Source organism: Bombus vancouverensis, chromosome 4 (genome assembly GCF_051014615.1).
Source record: "Bombus vancouverensis nearcticus chromosome 4, iyBomVanc1_principal, whole genome shotgun sequence".
NCBI lineage: Eukaryota > Metazoa > Arthropoda > Insecta > Hymenoptera > Apidae > Bombus > Bombus vancouverensis.
Window position 1 is genome coordinate 1,659,833 of NC_134914.1, and position 10,992 is coordinate 1,670,824.

Here is a 10,992-nt window from a genome sequence, read left to right on the forward strand (position 1 = left end):
AGTGTAGTACTATACAAATGGAATTCACCTGTATCATGTTTAAATTTCATTCGCAATGGTATAAAAGAAAAAAGAGAAGATATGATGATGCTGTTAAAAAAATCGTTTCTTTTGAAAAATTACTTTAAACATATTTGTTGCAGTGTTTTATTGTTATATTTTCGTAAATCATTCAAGAATCAAGCGTACTTTTAGAGTGAATATCTAGTATATAGGAACTACAAATTTACACACACAATTTCACGAATCAGCTGTCATAATACTTGAGCTAGTAGTGTTAGTAATTTGTCAAAAATGTATTGTTACGTTCCTTCAATTCTGACAATGAACATTAACTTATATATTGTAATATCGAAAAATAAGGATAGAAATTTTTTTTCGATTACTTACAATTTATTAATATTAAACTGAATATACAGATATAAATTGGACAGAGAACGATATTTATTTAACGGAACTAAATGCAATACTCGTATCTATATCAAATAACTTTACAGTTATTTGATCACTCTCGTCACAACGAATCTAACACACACACTCTCTCTCTCTAACAACTCTATCAATTCTCACGACTCTACTCTTCGACGACTCGAAACCTCTAACGACTCTACTCTTCAACGACTCAATTAGCTCTGCTCTTCGCCAATACAATCCTGCCCGGTCGTGCTCGCTCTTGCTCTCGTCCTCTCACACACACACACTTTCCGGCTCACATACTTTGGCCTCTCGATTCCTTGAAATATGAAACCGTACCTCTGTTTTGACACTGCTTATCCTTTCTCGCGTCGCTGTTACTAGGCGCTCTTGGATGTAAACAAACCACGAAAGACGACGTACACGGTGCTTTCTAATTTCAACCGATCTCTAATTCAAATCTATTCTACGATATTACAATATATATCTATAAGTTAATAAGTTAATATATATATCCGTTTCTGTGGATATATATATATATATATATGTCGGATCAGGATTCGAATTTTGGGCGCGCGACGACTCTTCATGTGGACTAGCCATCGTCTCACAAAGCCGAGATTTTATTTACACGTATATACAGGTCTATCACTAAGCTTAACAAATAATAAGTACAACTAATAATAAGTCTAACAAACACTAAGCCTAATGAATAATACGATCTACGAATAATTAAATTAAATAATACTATTAGCAATGTTTGAGTTCAAACGAATCCACGGTCACCGGGATAACTCCTTACTAAGCGAAACTAACTTAGACGCAAATGCGATCGTCGAAAATGCTCGATGTATCACTCTCCAAGGCAATCGCAAGAATGCCAGCCTCGTGGAGATTTTTCTCCCTGTACGATTGCATTTTGTTTTCTATACCCGTTTGGAAGCATCGAGAAGGTTCCAAACGCCGTTGCTAGGCACACTCGTTGGAAGCATCGAGAAAGTTCCAAACGCCGTTGCTAGGCAGTTTCCGCCTGGAGTTTTGATTACTAAATACAATGTATGTCCCATTGCATCGGCACCTCCGAGGCAACATCACACGTGGCTCGGCCCGCTCTCGAGGCCGCATGCCGCCACAACCACATTTCTCGGAAAACACATACAACCACTCCAGACCTCCGTTAGATAAAACATCCATCCCGTGACCGTGGCTACGTTCAGCGACCGATTGTCACCTCGAACCCAATCTCGCTTATTACAAATCTTAAACAATTACAACTATAATAAAATCTAGGCTAAGGTACTAGAGGATGTTCCCAAAATTTCCAAGGAAGGGCTTCGGCTTTCCTTTCATCTCCGACATATATATATATATATATCGAATTCTCATTATGATTAGGGTTAGGGGCGTGAAACGAATCCTCATTTGGACTACACATTGTTGCTATGCAATGGAGAAGACATTGATTAGTGTAAATACGACTATTACAGAATTTGACAAATAACCGCGGTAATCAGACACTCGAGAAGCTAATGACAATAATCCTAGGTCCAACAACGAATCCGCGGTCAACGGGGTAACAGAATGCGCTTTCTTCCAAAGCCCAAGTCGTAATCGACTTGTTTGGCTACGGTGAAAGTATTACTAAACTAACTCTTTGTTAAAACGTGGAATATCCACCGAGCGTAAAGACGACAAGTCACTCGCTAATACGACCTCATGAGAGAGAATGACTTTCCGTGGCGATGATGCTCCAGAGGAAAACTATGATGCGGTGTGTCTAAGGACACGAGATCATCGGATTCGTCGGGGATAGCCTTCGTTCAGAAAGTGAGGGAAATTGACGTTGCTGTTAATTGGTCGATTTCCATGTTGGTGGCTAGAAAAGGATGCTAGCTGCCCTTGAGGGAAAGTTGCTAGCGGAAGCGTTGTTCGTGAGAAAAATAGATTTCTCCGATCTTCCCATAGTTGGGATAAAGACTGTTTGTCCGTTTGAAGAATCTTAATTAACAAAATCCCAAGATTTTTAGCGGGTCCTCAGGCTAGCTGAACTTGTGCTGTGTAGGTACATCGACATCTGGTAATCATTTTGCCCGAAGGAACCGTCGGAATGTTTACTGTCGAGTACCTCTACAAATATTTCTTTTAATGAGGGTTATATTATTACTCCATACTTTTGTTAGACAAAGCGTTCGTCCCGTGACCGCGGCTACGTTCGGCGACTGATTGTCGCCTTGAGTCTAAGCTCATTGTCACAAATCTCAAATAAATACAATTACGTAGAATGACGGCAATTGTTTAATTACGGCTATAGACTTTAATTACAATTTTACGGATTTTCCAGAAGTTCCAAAGGGAAGGCTCCGGTGTCCTTTTAAGTCCAACATATATATATGTCCACAGAAACAATATAACGTGTACAGAGTGTAAGAAAGTTTTGTGTTATGGCTAAACTCTGTTGAAGAAACATTCCACAAAAGTGATCTGGAAATTCGATTATTGTGTAGTATTCTGTAGATCGTGATATTCATTGTATTGTATTATACTCTTCACGAAATATCAAGAAGGAATTATATGTTGCAACTCAATATTTGATGGACGAGATTGCTAACATTATAGTTTTTCAGGTCAATAAGGTTATAAGACAGGAACGAACCCATATATAATATAACAGGAAAAGTCGAAAAATCTTTGCAACTTTTGTTACTTCCGAAAATGAAGCTGAAACACAAAACACAGTATTTCGATATTGTCGAAGTATCATACCTGTTTTGAGCAGGGTAAAATAAATTTTTCCGGCATTAGTTTAGTTCACGCTTTGTTATTTACAAAGCACAATAACGAATACAACACGTGAGATGTATACATACATACTGAAAATTTCAGTGAAATCAGTTGATGCAAAAATAAGTGACAGGCATCGAAAGATGTAAGAATCGTCAGATTTATTACAGTTATAGGCTCAAAGTCGTGAAAAACTGCGATTTTCATCATTTTTAATCCTTTGTAGCAGATAGCAATGTTAACCGATTTCGATGAAATTTTCGGTATGTATACATATAACTGACATAAATCTATAAAATGTATTTTTTAAGCTTTTATTACAGGCACAGATAATGAAAGCTATAAGAGCGACCTTCACTATTTTCTCCGCGATTCCGATCATTTGCAGTCTTTTCAAAAATTGTTTACACGTCATCTAATAAACTAATCCTTCTAAATCCTTAAATATATTATCAATTATAAAATTAATTGATTTGATTAAATAAGTAATATATTATTAATTATGAAATGTACATTAAAAATATATTTATTCCGGGAAGGATTTTTACTAAGTAGCGAGGGAATGGTAAGAATTAGAGATTTATGTATATTTATTGTTTATAACCAATATGTATACGGAAGCATTTTTCAGTGTTCCGATATAAATTTAGAATAACTCCATATGAGAATTTACAATTTTTGCAGCAACTTGACGAACGTAAGTGTTCGACCGTATTCGTGTTCGCAGTATAACGCGTCAGTGAGAGTTAACGAGAGAAAAATAACACCAAACACAAACGTTAGGAAAGCTATAGAAGCAAAAAAACAACAATGGCCACAAGAAATTACACTCCGAAACTCCTTCAGCGCATTGCCAGAAGAGAAAGAAACAGACCCGGCCGGAAAACCAATAACCCACATCGCCAAACCACCACCAATTTACATTGGAGCCCAAATAATAGACCCCCTCATTGAACCATTTAACAACAGGGCAGGAAAAGAAAATTACAGTATAAAACAATTAAAACAAGGCCAAGTAAAAGTATAAACGAACACCCCAGAAATTTTCAGAAAAGTGACAAAAGCACTAAAAGAAAAAAACGCCGGGTATCACACTTACCAGCTCAAAACTGATAAAAGTTACAAAGCAGTAATCAGAGGATTACATCTGTTACGCCGGGCGACTCTCTGCCTGGCCCAGGTCACACATCGCGGGCCAGACGGACACCAGATGTCCGCTCTTCCGTACGGCGTACCCTCAATAGCCTTAAGCATCCGTCATAAACCCGAGTCACTTGCCTGCTAAGGTCCTTCAAACAAACATCTGGTTCGGAAGAATTTCCAAAGACTATTGTCTACCACGGCTTAACTAAGGAAAGTTGGTTTTTCGCACGTATGCTGCAACTGTCCTCCCACTAACCACTTTCTCTCGAGGGCGGTTAAGACCCTTCGTTTAACCAATTAGAAACGAAGCCTATTCCCTCACTCGCCTAAATAACATCGGCACCAACAAATCCGATGGTCCCGTGCGCTAGACACACCCATCCTTAGCTTTCCTCCGACACATCATCGTCTCCCAGTACGGTACTGATTTCACATCCTTCGAACGGTCAACATCCTTCGAGCGGGTATACACACCCGCAGATCAGTCACTCACTCATCTCGTACATACGCACCAGTGTAACTATCCTCGTTATAAGTTGTGGAATGAACGGTGAAATATAACTTACTATACTGTGTCATATTCATTCAACCACCTCTGTTATCTTAACCGAAACAGGGGAACGACTACTTCGCGGCGTCGATTCACCGAATCGTAGCGAGAATTTACGCCTCTCGCTGACGCGTTTTCCTCGCGACCGCGTCTCTCCGCGATCGGTCGTAACATTTGGTCCTTCGAGCCGGATTCAGTGACAAGTGAAAAGTGTGGACACGTAACCGGTCGAATCATTCGATCCTCAAAGCCGCATCACGCGTCAAGTGAAAAGCGCATACCAGTGACACCCACTATCATACAGTGCCACGTGAATCCAACATAACCAGCAGCGGAAACGTTACCCCCCCAGCGAGGTCAGTAACGTCAAGGATCGTCACCCTTGAAGAGGTATTATTCGGTGGTTAAAACGCAACCACGCAACCACGCAACCTCCTGCCGCAACTGGACAATCTTCAACAGAAGTAAGTTATAACCATTCCACTCTCAATTATCTAACAAATAATGGCCACCGGAAACGAGCTTACCGCCTTGCGTCGACGCCGGGGTTATTGCATCGGCCACTTTACACGCTTATCGAAAAAACTAGACGAAATTGAACAATCCGGCTGTCCGCGAGAGAACGAGCTAATTCAAATCAAAAATCGTCTGGAAACATACGAGACGGAGCTCCGCGCCATCCAAAACGAGATTGTAAGCATAGATGAGGAAGAGATCGAGCGCGGCCTCGAGATAGCCGACGAGTACGAGAAATTAGAACTCCGAGTAATTACTCAACTGAGTAACCTACGACTAACTACGACGTCACAATCGACAAACGACGGATCAGCTGCCGGTCGCGAGTCTGCTTCGCTTAAATTACCGGAGAATCATTTTCCTGGACATAATGCGAAGATGCCACCTTCGCCATTGCCACGAGGGCCTACGGATAAGGGAAGTAACAATGACTTAAACAAAACACGCAACGCTATTCAAACTCCGCTGACGGAGAAGATCGCATCGACTCGAACGCCGACCTCGCCGCGAGTCACGCGCAATTCATTGCACAATACTAGCAGCGTGTCACCTACACGCGCCTTGACGACAACCAAGTTCGCGTCCTCATTATCTCAACAATCTGATACAACGCTGCCGAGCGCCTTAAATCAGAAAACTCTTCCTATTCGCAACTCATCGCATCACACTCGCAACGTGTCACCTAAACGCGACTTGACAACAATCACGCTAGCATCGTCGCTACATGAACAATCTGATTCAACGCTGCCAAACGCCTTAAATCAGAAAACGCTTCCCATGCGGACCTCATCGCGTGACACTCACAACGTGTCATCCACCTGAGACCCAACGACAACCTCGCTCACATCATCAGCATCGCAACAATCTGATTCCACGCCATCAGACGCCTTGAATCAGACAGCCGCTCAAGAGTCTCTGGATCAACAGACGGATGAAACCTTACCAGCCGACATGCCGTCTCCTACTACATTATCGCCGAAATGGAGCACACCGACGAATGGGCTGAAACAAAACACCATACTCGTCGATGTCAGTGCAGCCTACAAGGTGGACCACTTGCTCTCAACGCAACAACCCTTAGGCCTGGCCATCCATTTTCCCTGGCAGCTACGGCACCTACGGACGGCAACGACTCATACGGAGCCGAGCATCTTGGACCGAGATGCAAAATCTTCCCACTCCAGATCTAAACCTAACCAAACGGAAGGTAAGATGTCTCTAATTCTGTCTTTCGCAGAAAACTGGACCACGCCGGTCCAACCATCAATCATCATCAAGAAGGCGCGATACGAATGGGTCAACGGGGGGAGCCCTGTCCCCCAATCCACCGAAGACCTCCTTCACGTCTTCATTGTGCAACCACACACGGATTTCACGTGCCTTTGTGGAATCGGCGAGCTGTACAACGACACCTCCTGGGACGAGGTGTCTCACGATACTTCATGGGCCGAGCTGTTTCACGACACTTCCTGGTTCGCGAACCGCAATAGAAAATCGCCAGGCAATGCAGATGACCACGGCGATCCAGAACGCAAGGAAGACAACATATCCTCAACGCACCGGACTTTCGACCGTATCTTCGAAGTCACCCTGGCGACAACGGCCTCATCCAGACTACCACAAGTCATATGGCAACGAGCATCTTGGAACGACGTGCCACACAGCTCGTCCTACCAACGAGCCAACCCGATCAAGCAGAATAAGGACAATCAGCAATCAACAAGGAGTCGGGCGGCTGCTCCAATTAACTCCACCTTTAATGAAATTTTGATCGGTACCCTCTCAACGGGGGGAGGATGTTTCGCCGGGCGACTCTCTGCCTGGCCCAGGTCACACACCGCGGGCCAGACGGACACCAGATGTCCGCTCTTCCGTACGGCGTACCCTCAATAGCCTTAAGCATCCGTCATAAACCCGAGTCACTTGCCTGCTAAGGTCCTTCAAACAAACATCTGGTTCGGAAGAATTTCCAAAGACTATTGTCTACCACGGCTTAACTAAGGAAAGTTGGTTTTTCGCACGTACGCTGCAACTGTCCTCCCACTAACCACTTTCTCTCGAGGGCGGTTAAGACCCTTCGTTTAACCAATTAGAAACGAAGCTTATTCCCTCACTCGCCTAAATAACATCGGCACCAACAAATCCGATGATCCCGTGCGCTAGACACACCCATCCTTAGCTTTCCTCCGACACATCATCGTCTCCCAGTACGGTACTGATTTCACATCCTTCGAACGGTCAACATCCTTCGAGCGGGTATACACACCCGCAGATCAGTCACTCACTCATCTCGTACATACGCACCAGTGTAACTATCCTCGTTATAAGTTGTGGAATAAACGGTGAAATATAACTTACTATACTGTGTCATATTCATTCAACCACCTCTGTTATCTTAACCGAAACAGGGGAACAACTACTTCGCGGCGTCGATTCACCGAATCGTAGCGAGAATTTGCGGCGTCGATTCACCGAATCGTAGCGAGAATTTACGCCTCTCGCTGACGCGTTTTCCTCGCGACCGCGTCTCTCCGCGAACGGTCGTAACAACATCCAAAAACAAATACAAATAACATATGCGAGCAACTAGTTAAAATCGGGCATCAGGTAAGAGCAATAAACAACATAACCAGGTACGATACTAAACAACCATTACCGCTATTCCTAATAGAACTCGAACCTAAAAATAATAACAAAGAAACTTTTTAAAATTAAAAAGGTTCTAAACACAATAGTAACAGTGGAGCCACCTAGACATAAAAAAGACATATCGCAATGCATATGGTATCAGCAATATGGACACACAAAAAATTACTGCAACAGAATCCCTGCGTGTGTCAAATGCGCAGAAAAGCATCTAACAATAAACTGTCCATACATAGGAAAAATAAATGAAGTAAAATGCTACAACCGCAATGGAAACTACAACTGCAACGTAAACTGTTTCCGCCGCTTTGAAACAGGACACAGAACAACTTTCACGCGCAACAGGATAGGATAGACAGAAACTGTGACAACACCAAATCTACAGCACGTAATGAACAATAACGACAGTAACACCAACACCGTTGGTAGCCGAAGCTACGCGCAAGTAGTCAACCAATTGCCACCCTTAGACAATCAAAATCAGAACAATAACAGCAACGACACTACAGACATCAAGGAACTGCTCAAACAATCCATCAAAAACACCGAAATGCTAACAAAAATGATAAGCGAACAAAACGCAGTTCTCATACAGCAAACGCAACTAATCACAGTCATGTTACAACTTCTTAAAAACATGCTAAGCAAAAAATAAAAACGGACACGCTGAAAATAGTAGCCTGGAACTCAAACGATCTACAACAACGGGCCCTAGAAATTAAAACATTCCTATATAACAATAATATATACATATTACTTGTTTCAGAAACACACTTCACTCCAAAAAGTTACATGAAAATACCATACTACACCATATATGATAGCAAACACCCTTCAGGAAAAGCATACGGAGGGACCGCATAAGAAACGATATCAAACATCACTTACACAGCCAAGTAAGAAAGGGATATACCCGAGCAACCACCGTTACAGTACAAACTAGCAGCAACCACTTCCAGTTGTCAGTAGTAGTGTCCACGACACAAAATGACAACACGAATGTGGGAAGAGTACTTTCAACACTTAGGTGACAAGTATATCGGAGCAAGTGCAGCGGAGACTACAATGCAAAGCACATGCTATGGGGATCAAGAATTACCACACCTCGAGGTAGAACCCTGGAAAAATACATTAGAAACAACAACCTCAATATATTATCCATAGGAAGATCGACATACCGGCCGACAGATCTGAGCAAAATTTCTGACCTACTCGACTTTGCAGTTACAAAGGGACTAAACGCAAATAAACTAAAAATAGCACTCAGCCTCGAGCTTAGCTCCGATCATACACCCGTAATAATTATATACAGAAACAAACCAATACTTTATAACAATTCAGAGACACTATGCAATAAAACCACCAAATGGCAAACATTTAAAGAAATAATTGAGAACAAAATCAATTGTAACATCCCATTGAAAACACCCGAACACATCGAACAGACAGTAACAGCACTGACAGAAACTATCAAAGAAGCAGCATGGACAATCACAATACCTGAACCAACTAACAGACAAACAAAAATAATTCCACCAGACATACTTGAAAAAATTAGAGAAAAAAGAAAAGCGAAAGCAAAATAGCAAAAACATAGAACATGAGAAAACAAAAAACACCTAAACAAACTTGCAAAGGAAATAAAAAACAAAATAAAAGAGCACAATAACGAATTCACAAAATTCATAGAGTCACCCTCTGTACACGAGAACTCCAACTACTCCCTATGGAAAGTCACGAAAAAAATAAAGAAGCCAACAAAACTAGTGCCAGCAATCAGAAAAGCAGATAACACATGAGCAAGAAGCAACGAAGAGCAAGCTGAAGAATTTTCCAACCACCTTTACAACACATTTACACCACATAATATCAACAACAGCAACCCCAAATGCCATACGGACGAGGATGCGCAAACCACTAATACCTCAGCTGACAAATACTATACCATACCTAAAACAACAGCACAAGAAATTAGAAACATAATCGAGAAAATAAAAAATAATAAGGCACCAGGAATCGACCTAATCAATGGTAAAATCTTGAAAAACCTTCCGCCAAAAGCGATAAGAATAATGACAATAATATTCAATGCAATACTAAGAATCCAATACTTTCCTAAACTGTGGAAACTAGCACAGATCATAATGTTACCTAAACCAGGCAAAGACCCACACCAAACTGCATCTTACAGACCAATATCACTACTTCCTATGTTTTCCAAAATACTAGAGAAAATAATATACGACCGCATAAAACCAGTAATAGAGGTGGAAAAATTAATACTAGATCACCAATTTGGATTCAGAAACAAACACTCCACTATAGAGCAAATGCACAGGCTCATTAACGAAATAATACTAGCATTAGAAAACAAACAATACTCTACAGCCCTCTTTATGGACATGGAGAAAGCATTTGACAAAATAAACCACGAAAGCCTACTACAAACAATCAGGAAACAATTCCTGGAGCAAATATACCAATTAATAAAATCTTACTTAAGCAGCAGAACCTTCGTAATAAAAATCAAGGACACATACTCTGAAGTTAAAGACATCAAGGCAGGGGTTCCGCAAGGAAGCGTCTTAGGACCAATACTATACACACTATACACGACCAACATACCAACAACTGCCTATAGCAAAATACTGACATTCGCGGACGACACAGTTGTACTAGTCAGGCACACTAACCCAGAAACAGCAGTCAAATTACTACAAGAACATATCACAAAAATAGAAAAGTGGCTGCAAGATAAACAAATAAAAGCAAACTCCGATAAATGCAACCATATTACATTCTCACTGCGAAAACAGACACCACCTACTGAACGGCACGCACATACCGCAAACAAGGCAAGTCAAATACCTAGGACTCCACCTAGAAACACAACTCACATGGAAACAGCATACTAAATCAATAATAGACAAAATAGAGACAAC